The sequence below is a fragment of the Pseudopipra pipra genome, chromosome 13 (genome assembly GCF_036250125.1).
Source record: "Pseudopipra pipra isolate bDixPip1 chromosome 13, bDixPip1.hap1, whole genome shotgun sequence".
NCBI classification, from domain to species: Eukaryota; Metazoa; Chordata; class Aves; order Passeriformes; family Pipridae; genus Pseudopipra; species Pseudopipra pipra.
The window spans coordinates 17,982,868-17,997,289 of NC_087561.1; positions in this window are offsets into that span (position 1 = coordinate 17,982,868).

The following is a 14,422-nucleotide window of genomic DNA, read 5'->3' on the forward strand; positions in this document are numbered from 1 at the left end:
ATTTAATAAAATAATACAATAAGTACGATTATACAGACAAACAATTGGTTTTAACCCACAAAACCCAAATGTATAACCCAGCACCCTGGGGAATGAACAGAGTGGTGTTCTTTGGCCCCCCTGAGTCCAAAGTAAAAGGAGAGGGGAAAAACCTGTTGGTGAGAGTGCTGTTGCAGTCTGGTCAAGAGTGGTGATTGCAGTCCGGTCGAGAGTGATGGTTGCAGTCTGGTTGAAAAGTGGTGGTCTGCAGTCCAGTCGAGAGTGGTAGTCTGCAGTCTTCCTCTGGATCCCATGAGTGGTTAAAAAAGTTCCAAGACTCCAAGATTATATATTCTCCAGTTCAGGCAGGAATGCCCAGCACTTCCCTCAGGTGGGGAGCTCCACAAAGAGTGTGAGGACAAGAGCATCCTCCTATCTCGCAGGCCTCTTAACACCCAGTTTATAGCCTGAGGAGTCAAGCTCTATGGGCAGATGGTGTAAATGGTTCATTGATAACAATTTCTGGGAAATGGCATGGAAGGCTATAGAATACACAGTTTTGGGTTACACCCATGCAATGATGAACTGGTCCCAGCTGTTCTAACTAGGACAGGCAGGCACTGGGATCATCCTTCCTAGCCTTCCCACTCTGGGCACCACCTGTGAGCCAGGCACGAACTTGGATCTTGCCCTGTGTGTTCCTTGGGTACCTCCCAGAGTTTCAAAATGCCCAGGAGAATCCTGCTCTCCTCAGGCAGCAATTGAATTTGTAACACTCTGTAATTATGTGTGGAGCCTGATGAGCTGCTCCATTAATGAGTCTGGAGTGAGCCATGGGCACCCTGGGGAGGCTTTGTCTTTTCCATCTCCGTCCATTGGAGATTCCTGGCCATCCATCATGCTAGAGGGAAGGGCAAACCTCTGACTTGGTGTTTATGAGCAACCAGGGGTGTGTGTTGCCTCTCCTGCTCCTCATGCTACTCTTTCACTGTCCCAAACCTCCTTAGGCAGGAGCATCCTCTCTGAAAATGGGGAGTTTTCATTTAACAGCTGTCCCTGGACAAGAGGGAACAGCCTCAAGTTGTGCCAGGAGAGGTTTAGGTTGGATATTGGGAAAATTCCTTCCTGGGAAGGGCTGTCCAGCCCTGGCACAGCTGCCCAGGGCAAGGGTGGAGTCCCCACTCCTGGAGGGATTTAACAGCCCTATGGATGTGGCACTTGGGGACATGGGTCAGTGGTAGCCTTGGCAGCACTGGGGAAGGGTTGGACTTGATGATCTTAGAGGCCTTTTCCAACCAAGAAGCTTCCCAGGGTCTGGCATCCCAGGATCCCAACTAGGGTCAGTCTATCATGCCAAGCCCAGCCTGGCCTGTTTCTTATGCCAGTGTGATAATTAGCAGCCAGTCCGTTAATCAAGGCAGTTGTCCAGGGGTTTGTGGCCATGAGGCTCTTCTGACTCCACTTCTGCTGCAGGACCTGACCTGGAAAGCTCTGCTGGATATTTAATTTCACCTTCAGCTCTCCAAATTGTGGCTTTAAAGCAGACCTCTCTGCTGTGAGTGGTGTGAAGGCACAGATGAGCAAGAGATAACATAAATCCCAGTCCAAAGGCGAACAAAGTCGATGGGGTCAGGCAGAGGAGGGATCCACGGCTCAGGCAGGACTTGTTTAAGGTGATCAGAGCCATGGAGGAAAATATTTTGGGCAGGAAATACCCTTTATGCCCTCTGAAGTCTTCAAAGATGGAAAAAAAAAAGGGAAAATAACGTTTTGCCTCAGAAACAGGCAGAGCCAGAGAGCCAGGGCTAGGAGTTCTGGGATGTTCCAGGCTTGTTGCAGGAAACAAGCAGTTGGTGTTTAGTTCCTGTTTTATCACAGAGGAAGGGATCAATTCCTGTCTCATCACAGAGGGCTGGATGCACCCTGAGGACCCCTTGTGTGGGGCAGAGCTGCTTTGCCCATCGCTCCCTTTCCATCCTGGAACTGTCCTGCTGTGTAAAGGTGTGAGAGCTGAGGATCCCAACCTGGATCTGAGAATCCCAGCCTGAATCCGAGGACTGGGAAAGGTGCTGAATCTCTGACCAGCTCCTGCCTCCCTCCAAAGATCCTAAGGCCCAGCTTTAACAATATCCATGGTCCCTCTCCTGCACATGGATCTGCCAGACGGGATGAGCATCTGCTTCCCCTCATCAGCTCCTCTGACATCCCGCTGGGATAATCCTAGTCCTTAACTCCCACCCCGGCTCAGTAGCAGCACAACACATTTGCCTTCTTTTTAAATCCCCTTCCCTGTTCCACCAGCAGAGGAACTGGAGATGGGCCCTGCTGAGAGAGGGATCCCAAAAAGAGCTGCCAAACCCTCCCACCCACCAGTGCTCAGCTCATTTGGTTGGTTTGGGGCTTTTTATAAAAGAGGACAAAAGTGGGGTTGGTTTTATTTACTTTCTGCTGGTTTTAGATTCCCCTCAATTTGCATTTTCAGGCTTTATCTCATAGAATTATAGAACCATGGAATGGTTTGGGTTGGAAGGGGCCTTAAAGTTCATCCCATTCCACCCCCTGCCAGGTGCCTTCCACTATCCCAGGTTGCTCCAAGCCCTGTCCAGCCTGGTTTGACTTTCATACTTGAGCTCCTGTAAGGAAGAAATAGGGGGGACAGGCTGTGGGGGCCTGGAGGGACACAGCACTGGCTGCCACCTCCTTCCCTGGCACAGAGCTGGGGATGCTCCCTGAGAGCCTGAAGCAGTTCCTTGCAGCAGCCCAGGAGAGATGCTCTGCATCCCTCTGGTCCGAAGGGTGTAGTGGCCTTTGTGTCACCTGCAGCTCAGTGGCAGCACCCAACTCCATCTTCTGTTCACCTGAAGTCCTTCCAGAGGTTTGCTGTCACCCCTGGGACAACTGGATTAGTTTCTTCCCTATTTCCATGGCCTCTTCACCCATTTGGCTCAAGAGGAGCTTGTCCTATCCCATCCCATCCCATCCCATCCTGCCTGATGTTATGGGGCCATGATACTGCAGTTCCTAACTGGTGGTTCCTGCTGGGTCAGCACAGCCAGGGACAGTCCCAAGATACCTGTCTGGGATACCTGTCCTGGGGACCATCCTGGATACCCATCCTGGGAACAGAGCAATTCCCTCTCACCACCTCAGCCAGTGGGTTTGAGGGTTCCTGTGCCTCCTCAGAGCTCAGCCCCAAGGTCCAACACCCCAGGGAGGCCACCAACCCTGGCTGCCACTTGCTCGTGGTTGCTCCATGCTGGAGGATTATTTATAATCCCTCTATTTTTAGAACAATACTGAAATCTGTTTAATGCTGGAGGGATTTGGGGTGGGGGAAAAAAACCCAAAGAAAAAAGAGCAATTTTCTTTCTGACGCAGGAGCTGCTGCTGGAGGGGGTTTTGGGGGGGGTCTTTTTGTTGAATCATATTTGTCTGTTAAAAGGGAAAAGGGAAGGGGGAATTAGGCCAAAAGGAAAGGCTCTGAGAGGGTGTTCTGGCTGCTCTGGGCATGGAAAATTTCACAGCAGCAGCAAGACCAGGTCATCCTGCTCCCCAAAGTCTGGAGCCAGTCAGGCTTTCCCCAAACAGGGGTACAGCAAGTGTGTCCCCTGAGCAGGGGCAGACACGGAGTTTGGAGCAGTCAGTGCGTGGGAAGGAGCTGGAGCGTGGCTGGGAAAGCTCATTTCTTGGGAATACTGTTCGGCACCAGCAAAGTGGGGGGGTTGTAAGCGTTGGGGACCATCCCCTGCCTGCACCGAAGGGCCTTTGTGACCAAACCCCAGGTCTTTGCAGGAATCGCATCGGTCTGTGGGGAATTTTGGCCCGGTTTTGGTGCTAGGCTGACCTCTAAGGGAGAGCTCAGTCATTGCAGCTCGTGGAATCAGAATCACGCGGTGGCTTGAACTGGAAAGGACCTTAAAGCTCGTTTCATTCCATCCCCTGCCATGGGCAGGGACACCTTCCACTATCCCACGTTGCTCCAAGCCCTGTCCAGCCTGGTCTTGGACACTTCCAGGGATGGGGCAGCCACAGCTTCTCTGGAAATTCCATCCCAGCCCCTCACCACCCTCACAGGGAAGAATTCCTTCCCAATACTGCATCTAAATCTCTCCTCTTTTAGTTTAAAACTGTCCCCCTTGTTCTATTATTACAGACAGTTATTGGGCTGGAGTGATGCTGAGCTGGGTCTCCCCAAAATCTTCCCCAAGAGGCAGTCTGGGGGCCTGGAGCACTTTTTGGGGACATGACAGGGGGAAACATGGAGACAAACTGGAGCTTCAGGCTCCCTCAGTGCCCTGAGCCTTCAGCATCAGCAGCTCCAAGTCACAACCCCAGGTGAGCTGTGGGGCACCCCATAACACACTGGAGCCAGGCTGGAAGGACATGAGCTGCCAGAGTGCAGGGTTAGATGGGATATTGGGAAGGAATTCTGGGCTGGGAGGACAGTGAGACCGCAGCACATGTTGCCCAGAGAAGCTGTGGCTGCCCCATTCCTAGAAGTGTCCATAGCCAGGTTGGAGCAACCTAGGATAGTGGGAGGTGTCCCTGCCCACGGCAGGGGGTGGGACTGGAGGGGCTTTAAGGTCCTTTCCAACCCAAACCAGCCTGTGATTCCATGACCGTGGAGGGGTTTGGTGGTTTTGGTGCCCCCCGAATTTGCAGGACCCCTGTGTGAGGTGCCTCCAGGTGCTGGGAGCAGCTGGGGGTTTGCAGGGTCCCACTGCTCCCACACTCCATGAGGGGGGCCCTGGGTGCCACATCTTTGTGGCTCCACGGGTGGGCAAAGCCACTGTTGCAGCGAGCTCGGGCACCAGAGGGCATCAGAGACCAGTGCCACCAGTGAGAGCAGCGGGCTCTGCCACGGGAACCGGGCAGGTGGTGGCTTTCGGCCATTCCCTGCGGCGGGAGAGCCTGAAAACGGGTCCCGTTTTTAAAACCCAGCTTCACATCCTCAAGACATCCACACTGCTGTTATTTTTTTCAGCTCCCTGTCCCAGATAACAGTCTGTTTATGATGGCTTTTTCCTCTTTTGAGTCTGGTGAAGGCTGGACACTCCTGGTGGCACCGTGAGCGCAGGGTCTGAGGACAGAGGGTGCCGTCCCCCTCCGCCCCGACTCTCCAGACAGGGTACCCCACTTCTCTCTGACCCCCACTTCTCTCCTTCCAGTCCCACCAGTTTGTAAGTGGGAATATGTGGCAATAAACCAACTTTCACCCAGGAGGGTTTGGTTTCCCTGGCTGTGCCTGGGCAGCCCAGGGAGCAGGAGGTGCCACTGGAGCAGAGTGGGGAGAGGAGGGACGTTGCTGTGTCCCAGGCACCAGTTTTTCGGGGATTTCTTCCTGTTTCTGTGTTGCCACATAAGAAAAAACCCCTATTTTTGGAAGCAGGGTGGGCTGGGACGCAGAGGGGCTGTGGCAGGGTAGGCTCAGCATGGATGTGGGGCGTGGGGGGAGCACGGGGGGCTGTAAAATCACAACGATGAGTAGATGCTCCAGCATTTTCAAGAAAAACCCATCCCAATAAATAGGGGTCTGAGTTCCTCAAGAAACAGCCTTGACTCAGGGACCTGCTGGAGCAAATCCAGAGGAGGTCACGGAGCTGCTCCGAGGGCCGGAGCCTCTCTGCTCTGGAGCCAGGCTGGGAGAGCTGAGGGGGTTCACCTGGAGAAGAGAAGGCTCCAGGGAGACCTGAGAGCCCCTTCCAGGGCCTAAAGGGGCTCCAGGAGAGCTGGAGAGGGACTTTGGCTGGAGGAAGTGATGGACATCTCCCTGGGCTTTCTGGGGCTGGAGAACACGCTGACGTGAAGGACACGTTTGTTTGGATGAGAGCTGTACCCTCCATGTGGAGCCCTGGGAGGGATTACAGGCAGTTTTTACAGGAAGCACCTCCAAGATTAAGGAATGCTAAAGGCAAAGGAGACTCAAATCTGATTAAAAAGTGATTAAGGCTGAGTTGGAAAAAAACCAGGACTGGAGGCAAGAAATCCTATGGGATAAAGAGAGGGACTTCCTTGCACACTCAGTGTGGGGAAATGGCTGGAGCCCCCACAAGGGCCCAAATGATGTCCCTGAGCCCCAACTTCCACTGCAACAACTTGTCCTTTTTGGCCTTGGCATCTTTCTTTTCCTGCTTTCCCCCAGCACAGCTTTGGAGCCCTGAGGGCACTAACAGCCCTCATTATTCCTGAGCAGCCTCACCTGGGACCCTCACCCCTATGCACAGACCCAGGAGTGCATTTAAGCCCAATCCTGGCTCTCTAGCCCTCCCTGGGCCCCAGATCCTGAGGGATGAGTTGACTTCCCAGCCTGTTGTGAAGTTCCCTCATCCCCCATCGACGTGCCCTGGTTCAACCGGCTCACCTTACCCAGGTAAGGTCACCTGCTCACCTTACCCAGGTACCGTGGGGCCACTGCTGTTGGTGTCATCACTGCTGACCTCAAATGACCCTTGGTGTCATCACTGCCAACCTCAAATGTCCCCAAAGGTCCCTTAGGGGTGCTCTGGGGGCAGGCAAGGGCTGCCACGGCTGGAGAAGGTATGTCACAAGGGCAGGATGCCAGAGAGCCACCAACATGTAAATAAACCAACCCTCTCTAAAGGCACATAAGCCTGGCCCTGTCTGTTCTCGTGCCAAGAGCTGAGGAAGGCTCCCTCCTCTTCCCCACACTTCGGAAACACACGGGAAGGTTTCCAGGGTGTTACTTGGCATCTCCAAAGGGTGGATGCAGAGCAGGGAGCGAGGCTGTGCCGCTTCAGCCAGACCTGCTGAGGAGGTTTCTCGGCTCCACCTCGACCATCCAGGCTGTCCCTGAGCACATTTTGGCTCTGGTGCTGCCGTCTGGGCTCCCTGGGGAATCCCCTTCCAGCCATGCAAGGAGGCGGGATGGGCTGCTCCCCCTCCCTCTGCTCCCTGGGGCATTTGTCCTTCAGTCGATTTTCACGCGCTTGGCTCTGCTCTGATTTTGTTTTTTCCTCGAGAATACCCCACCCAGCTCACCCAGGCTTTGGAATCCCCCCTCCCCGACAGTGGGAACCTTCCCAGCCCCTCCGGGTGCTGCTCCTGCCTCCCTGTCGGGGCACATCCCACCACGGCAAATCCCGCCTTTCTGTGCCTGGAGAGGGCTCAGCAATGGGAAGAACTGGTGTTTTCTCACACGAGGCCTGTAAGGGAGGGCAGGAACTCCTGTGTTGGTGCCCACACGTGTTTCCAGCACGTCTGAGGACCTTCCTCCTGCTCCCGGCTCCCTGCCATGGAGCGGTGACGCACAGAGCCGTGCTGGCTTTGATGGGGAGCTTTGCTCTGTTTGATCTGAGCTGTTTGATCTGATCTCTCTCCTCCCCGCCACACTCTGCTACAGCTTTCCCTGTGCTTTTTTTGCAACACAGGGAAGTTAATTCCATGTGCATATTAACAACGTGCCAAGGATGTGGTGTTACCTTCTACCGACCCCTATTCCTTTTTGGCTAAATTATTTGTGGTAATAAGGTACCTCTTGGTGTGAAACTAAGGGAAGAAAAGTGAAATCTGGAAGTGAGCCAGACCCAGGGAGGAAGGAGTGCTGCTTTCTGCTATTGTTTCTTCCAAAAACACCCCAAGAACCAGCCTAAACCAGAAAACTCCCTGGCATGTGCCTATAGATTTTCATTAATGTGCCACTCGGTGCCAGGAAGTGCTGAGGTTTGAGTGCCTGGAGCGAAGTCGGGTCTTGCTGCTCCTGTTCTACATCCCAAATGTCTCTCCTGACCTCACCATGTGTTGTTTTTGCTGGGTGGCTGCTTGCTTGGGCACCTCAGGGGAGGATGGCACAGCACAGCTTCTTGGGGTTCCCACCCGTCACAGCTCCATGTCACTTTGGGGAGGTGGCTGGTGCATTTTGCTGTGCTCTGTTTTAGAACATCCCACAATTTTGAGCCCAAGCAGCTTCAGCTCAGGTGCTTCTGAAGGCTGGAGGAAGCTGCTGGTCTGCAGTGACCTCCCTTTGCTGATGGGTGAGGAGGGACTAGGGAGCAGGGCAGGCTCGGGCACTGTGCACTCAGTGTTTTACTGGGACACATCACCTGCCAGCCTTTATTTGAGGCCCATCTCCCTCTTCTTGAATCCTCTAATACCACTGACTACCCTGGGAATATTTCTAGTTGTCACACAGCTCCTTGGTTTGGGAGCTTTGAGGTTCACAAGACCTGTGCCAAGGGGGAAAGGGAACACAATCAGATCCTGGAATGAGAGGATTGGGTGGATCTGTTTAGCTTGGGCTCATCCAGGGGGAGGTTCACCTCTGTTTTTCCATTAAACATGACAAAACTGGTCCTACAATTTTCTAGCATCTGGGAGAGGGGCTGGGATCTGGATCTAGGTGGGACACTAAGCTCCTTGGAGCAGGAGAGCTGCAGTGGCCACACAACAGAGGAAAACTGGCCATGAACAGGAATTTTTGGGGACTGGCTGTAAACCTGGGACCGAGTGACCTCAGCATCTGTGCTGTGGCCTCAGGGCCAGATGTGTGAAGCTGCTGCTTCTTCCCCACGAGAAATTGGCAGGGAGTTTTTTCCAGTTGAAACCAGGGTCTGGTTTTGCCGCAGGCGCTGCTGGAGCTCTTCCTTGGGCAGGGCTGTTCCCTGCCAGGGCATCCCCTGACCTCCCCCAGGAAGGAGCACAACCCACTTGCTAGTGCAACCAGGAGTGTGGAAGGACTGTTTAAATTGTTTTAAAAAGCAAATAATAGGATTTAGCCGAGGCAATGGATTTGGCAGCCGAGCAGGAGCTGCAGGAAGCAGAGCCAACTCAGTGCTGCCACAGTGAGACAGGTGAATGAGAACAGCCTGACTGAAAAATCACCAGCTTTTGGCCCCAGAATTGATGCTTGTTTGAGGTGAGGCTGATATAATGCCATACAACTTGCCTGGTCACATATGCAGCTTTCCAGAGCCATTCTGGGACACAGGTGTCCCAGCTGAGACGGGAGGGAGGCAGTACTCCCACCCCAGTCCAGCCCTGGGACCTGTGACACCGTTTGACTGACCCTCCTGTGACTCTGAATTCAAATCCTGGTTTTCCAGGACAAGGACCAACAGTCCTGGAGCACTTTCCCTGCAGCATCCTTCCCTGGCTGCTCTCCCTGGTAATTGCTCTCCTGCAGCCAAGGTATGTCTGAGCCTTTGCCAGGATGGCTCCACATGCCTTTGATGGAACAATGGAATGGTTTGGGTTGGAAGGGACCTTAAAAATCATCTCATCCCACTCCCTTTTCCCTCGTTGCAGAGCTGGCTTTCCTCACTGTAGCTTTCTCCAGCCTGTCTCTGCTGAGATCCTTTCCTGAGGGGTGACCAGGACAGTGATGGTGCCACTAATGCCATGTGAAGTCACCTTCCAGCCTCTGCCACCCCCCCCCCCCAGGAGCACAGCTCTCAGATCAGCCCTGTCCGAGACTCCTGTGCCAAGGAGAAAAAAAACCAACCCATTTTGATTCCTTTTGCTGGTGCAAAATGCCCTCAGGCACATGTGCTTTTGTACTCTTGGTGGTGGGTTTGCTCAGGTGCCCAAAGCCAGGGTAAAGCCAAACTGAGCAGCAAGGTATGGCAGCAGGGTTTGGGAAGGGTGTGGGATAAGGGACAGCTGGGCAAGCACCAGAGTGAGGGCTTTGAAAGTCTGATCAGCCTCAATACTGAAAGCTCAGTCAGGAATTAGGGGTCAAAACACACCCCAGAGTATGTGGCTGGGGGGCAACACTCTGAGGATTATTTACAGAAGTAACTACACAGAAACATATAAATAATGAAACATAAACAAAAAATACATATATTTATGGTTTTTTCACCCATACTGCTACTCTGCCTGTTATTTTAATCCTGTATTGATTATCCTGCATGTTCCTCCTCCCTATTTACTACAAGAAATTACCCCACAACAGTGAATCACGAAGCCAATATTGCTGAGGGTATCACTTGTTCCACAGGGGCTGGAGTGTGTTAATCACCGAAGCTCTGCACTGGAGGTGCTGGAGGTCCCCCCTGGCTGGGCTTTGAGAGCAGCTGGAGGGATGGCACAGCAGGAACCGTCCCACTGTGGTGCTGGATGAAGGAACTCCCATCCATCACCTCCAGCCACCCTGGATGGTCCCAGAGCAGCTCAACAGTTCACTTCCTCAACAAGACTTTCCTGGAGATTGTGGCTCCACCTTCCCACTCCAGGAGGAGCTGGCGGGACTCCAGAAAACCCTTCCAAAGTCTGTTTGGGATGGTTGTGCTGCTGCTGTGAAGTTTAAAAGCCTGCTCTGGAGAGAGCCAGAGGTGGAAGCTGCGGGTCAGTAACCTCCTGCAAAACAGGAGGTCCAGGATTTTCAGAGGGTATTTGGCATCTGAGGAAAATTTCCAAGGCAGGTGGGAGACTCTCCATTGCTCTGAAGGCTTTTGTTTGGAATCCAGTGTTTTCTTTGGGGAGGGTTTTCCCTCTGGCAGCAGTAGGTGAAACTCCACGGCCCAGGGGACTCGGAGCAGGCTGGATAAATACATAAAATGTTTCTTTTAGGCTTAAACCCCACTGCAGTACTTTTCCTGGGTGCTGGGACCCTCCACTCTCCCCCACTTTTCCTGCTGAAGCAGCACCACTGCAGATCCCACCAAGCAGACAGATCCCTGGGGGATATTTCTGGAGGATCTGGAGATGAAAGGGCTCTCTGACAGCACTCCTCTGTTTTCCACCTCCCTGCAGCATCAGTAAAGCTTGGCTATGCCTTTGTCCTGAGCCCACCAGTGTGACCGTGGCTGAGCAGGAGCCATTCCAGCAGGGAGGGTGGGCTGGCAGCTCTGCCAGGCTCAGCCTGGTGGCTGCAGGAGGCTCTGCCTGGATCCCTGAGCTGCTCCAGAGTGGGACAGGGTGAGTCACGCTGCAGAAATCTCCCCAGGGCTGCTCCTGCCTTTGGAGATCGTGCCCATCTCCAACGTGCACGTTGGGACTGGTTTGAGCAGAGTTGTTTAACTGGGTTAATGGTTTGGTACCCCAGTGCTGGGGGAGCTGGGCTGGGCTGAGAGCATCGCTCCTCTCCTGGGGGGCTCCTCTCCTGCCCACCTTCCCCCTGCCTCGGGCTCTCCCTCCTGCTTCCAGCTCTGATCCCCAGCCTGGCAGAGGGTAGTGGGCTCCCAAATGCCAGCCCCCTTCCTGGAGCTGTGTGGAGCTGAGTGACAGCAGTGGGAGGAGACTGTCACCGAGGCAATGTCTCCTCGCAGGGAGGGACAGTCAAGGATGGACAAGGTGGTTCATCTAGGAGCTGCTGGGAAATGGGGCTTTTGGTCCCACTCTGTGAGGGGTGACTTTGTCTGCTTCCCCTCTGCTCCCTCTGACACCCTGAGTACCAGCAGCATTTGCTTTACAAACACAGGAGACCTCTGTGCTTCCTCCACAGAGAGAAATCAATGAGATTGCAGGAGATATGATGTTTAAAACAGTTTTAAACGTTTTTAACGCAGTTTCCAGAATCCCAACTTGGGGAAATTTGGGTGTTTCTCAGATCTTCCCTCAGTGCTGTTTTCCTGAGGGGTATTTGCAGTGCCAGCTGCAAGGGACAGGGGTTCTCTGTGTGTCTGTGAGTGGATCCCCCTGGTTCCATCCCCTCCTGGTGGCTGTTGGGGCGGGTGCTGGGACGCTGGAGCCCCAGCCCTGGCTGTGCTATTAATAACCCCCCCAGCGAGACTGCTGGGCCAGAGGAAACGAAGGAAATGAAGTTAATACATGGAAATGTTTCCTTGTTTTCCCACTTGCTGCTTGGGGCTGGCCTGTTGCTCCCTGTCCTTCTTGCCCAGCCCAGGCTGTGGCTGAGCTCAGTGGCTGGATGGTAGTTCCAGGAGTTTGGGAGAAAGCGTTGAAGAATGGAGATTCTGGGGGTACCAGAGGAAAAAGGACTGTTGAGGCACGTTGGAGCTGCTTAGAAAGAGGGAGAGGGGTTTAGGGAGCTGTTCCTTGGGGTGGAAAGGGCACCTTTACCTGTGGATTTGGGGGATTTTTGCCAGTTCCTTGCAGGAGCTGTGTGGTAGATGGAGCCTGGGAAACCAGCCTGCGCTCAGGGGACAGGCTCTGCAGGGCCGGGGTGATGCTCTGTGACTCAGCCTGGCCACGCTTCCCCTGCCGTGGCTCTGCTGGCAAGTCCCTTCCTGCAGCCACCAAGGGCAGGTTCTGCCCTGCCCTGCCCTCTCCAGGCACACACAGTCCTCAGATGCATGGCCAACCCCCCCCCCAGACTCCCTCTCCCACCTCTCTGTGCCATTCCTGAGCAATCCTGCCCTTCTCCAGGTGGACCCATGGCCCTCCTTCCAGCTGGGGAGGCTGCTTGGGTGATTCTTCCCTGGGGGCTTGGGCCAGTAGCTTTGGCTTTATTGCAAAAGATAGAGAAAGAAAAAAACAACCCAGGCCAGACACACAGCAAGGTGACTGTGGGATGGATCCTTCCCAGTTAAGTTGGATGTGCCACACTGGTCTTGATAGTATTAAGCTTAAATAGACTTTTTCTGATAGCAGAAGTTCAGCTGTGTGGACACTGGTTACATGACAGGATTATTTGTTATGGCACAACTTATATTTCAAATGAAAAGAAATTAGTACCATTTACAGTATCTCAAGAAAAACCTCCCTTGAATGGTAACTTCCTTTCCAGTATTTTGAGGTCTACAAGATGCATTTAGAAATTTTCTATTTAACTGCTGTAACATTGTCCTTCAGGTGGCTGAGGAAGTTTCATATTTTCTTTAGACATAATTAGATACTGAAGCTCTTGCAGAACAACTTCGATGCTATAAGAATTTATCCTTTCCTCCAGATTTCCCATCCTTAATTTGCTTCCCCCTATGGTTTGCCACCCCTGGGCTCTGAGGGTGTGGGTGATGCTGTGAGGGCTCCTGTGTTGGTCCAGGAACTCACTCCCAGGCTCTTTCCCCTCCCTAAAAAATTACACTTGCAGAGGAGAGGAATAAGCAAGGCCCGGGGCAAGACTAGGAGTCACCCCTGAATAAACAGTGGGTTGGTTCGAGGGGACAAGGAGACAATGAACCCTCATTACAGCCCAAATCAGGAGTTAATGAGTGTGGTTTGGTGCTCCAGGGCAGAATGTTTCTCTACCCCATACTCCAGCCATTAAAACTTTAAATGGGAGAGAAAACAGTCTCTGCTCTCCTGCTGTGGGTGGACCTGCCTTATCTTGGATGTGCAGCTGGAACCTGAAAGGAAACCAAGCCCTGGGGTGATGGGGTGCTCATGCATCCATCCCCTGCCCAGGTCACCTCCCTCTGCACCCACTCTGGTGGGAGGGAAGCCGAAGGGCTGAGCCTTATTTAAGTTGTGCAATTAATGCTGCTGCTGGGCACACTGGGCTGTGCCTCCCAGCCCACTGTCCTTCACTTGGCATCACACCCGTGGTGGCTCAGGGGAAGCTGTCCCAACCCATGTTCCCGAGCTCACCAGGGCCACCTCACCCAGCCTAAGGGTCACTTCATGAACTCATTGTAGGCTCTAAAGGTGAGTTTTGGGCTAAGCCATCCAGTGCCTGGCTCCTTTGAGTCCACACACCAAGATCACTTGAGCTTCACCCTGCCTTGTTACGGGTGTTTGTCTAACCTGGGAGCATGAGGGGACACCAGGAAAACACCCAGGTGGGGAACTTGCCTGGATTTAGGAGCATCTGTACTTGGGCTTGGCTCCCAAGTGTGGGAGGCTTGGATGTTTTTCCCCCCAAACACACAGATGGGAAAATCCAGCTGCTGCACAAGGGATTAGGGAAAAGAGAGCAGAGATGCTGAGGGAGCTGAGCAGCCCCGTGTGCTGTGGTGGGGGACTTGGAGGGGGGTTGAGTAGTTGGGAAGTGCCTGGGATTCCCTGTCCTGGATCAGGGCAAGGGGTGAGGTGCTAACCAGGCAAAATCTGCCTGGGAAGAGTCTCACTTCAGCTTTCCAGCTGTGGTGGGAGGATGCTGGGAGCAGGTGTCCTATCTCAGCTGAAACTATTTGAGCTGAATGTAATAGAAAATGAAAGCAGACAACAAACCAGATACTGCTGGAACCTTACAAAGGTAAAAGATAAGGAATAAACTAGGAGTATGGAGGCACTTAACTCTTCTGGGAGGAAGGAAAGAGCCTTTAACACCTGGTCACGGGGTCTGAATTAAAAATGAGGGTCTGTGATGTTGTGTTTTCTTTGATTTTGGTGCACACACCACCTATGAAGAGCTATGAGACTGACAGCTGGCTACAGAGAGTGGAAAGGACTGTAGGTTATGGGATGGGGGCAACTGGCCATCCCTCCACTGGGCACCCGCTAGAAGAGGCTGCTGATATGACCTATTCTTCTCAAAGAGTGGGTTTTGCAACCCACTCCTGACCCAACCCAGCTGTAAATCTGAACCTCTGTAGAAGCCTGAGGTCTCCCTGACAAGGCAGCTGCAGTTCTGTGGGGCTGAGCT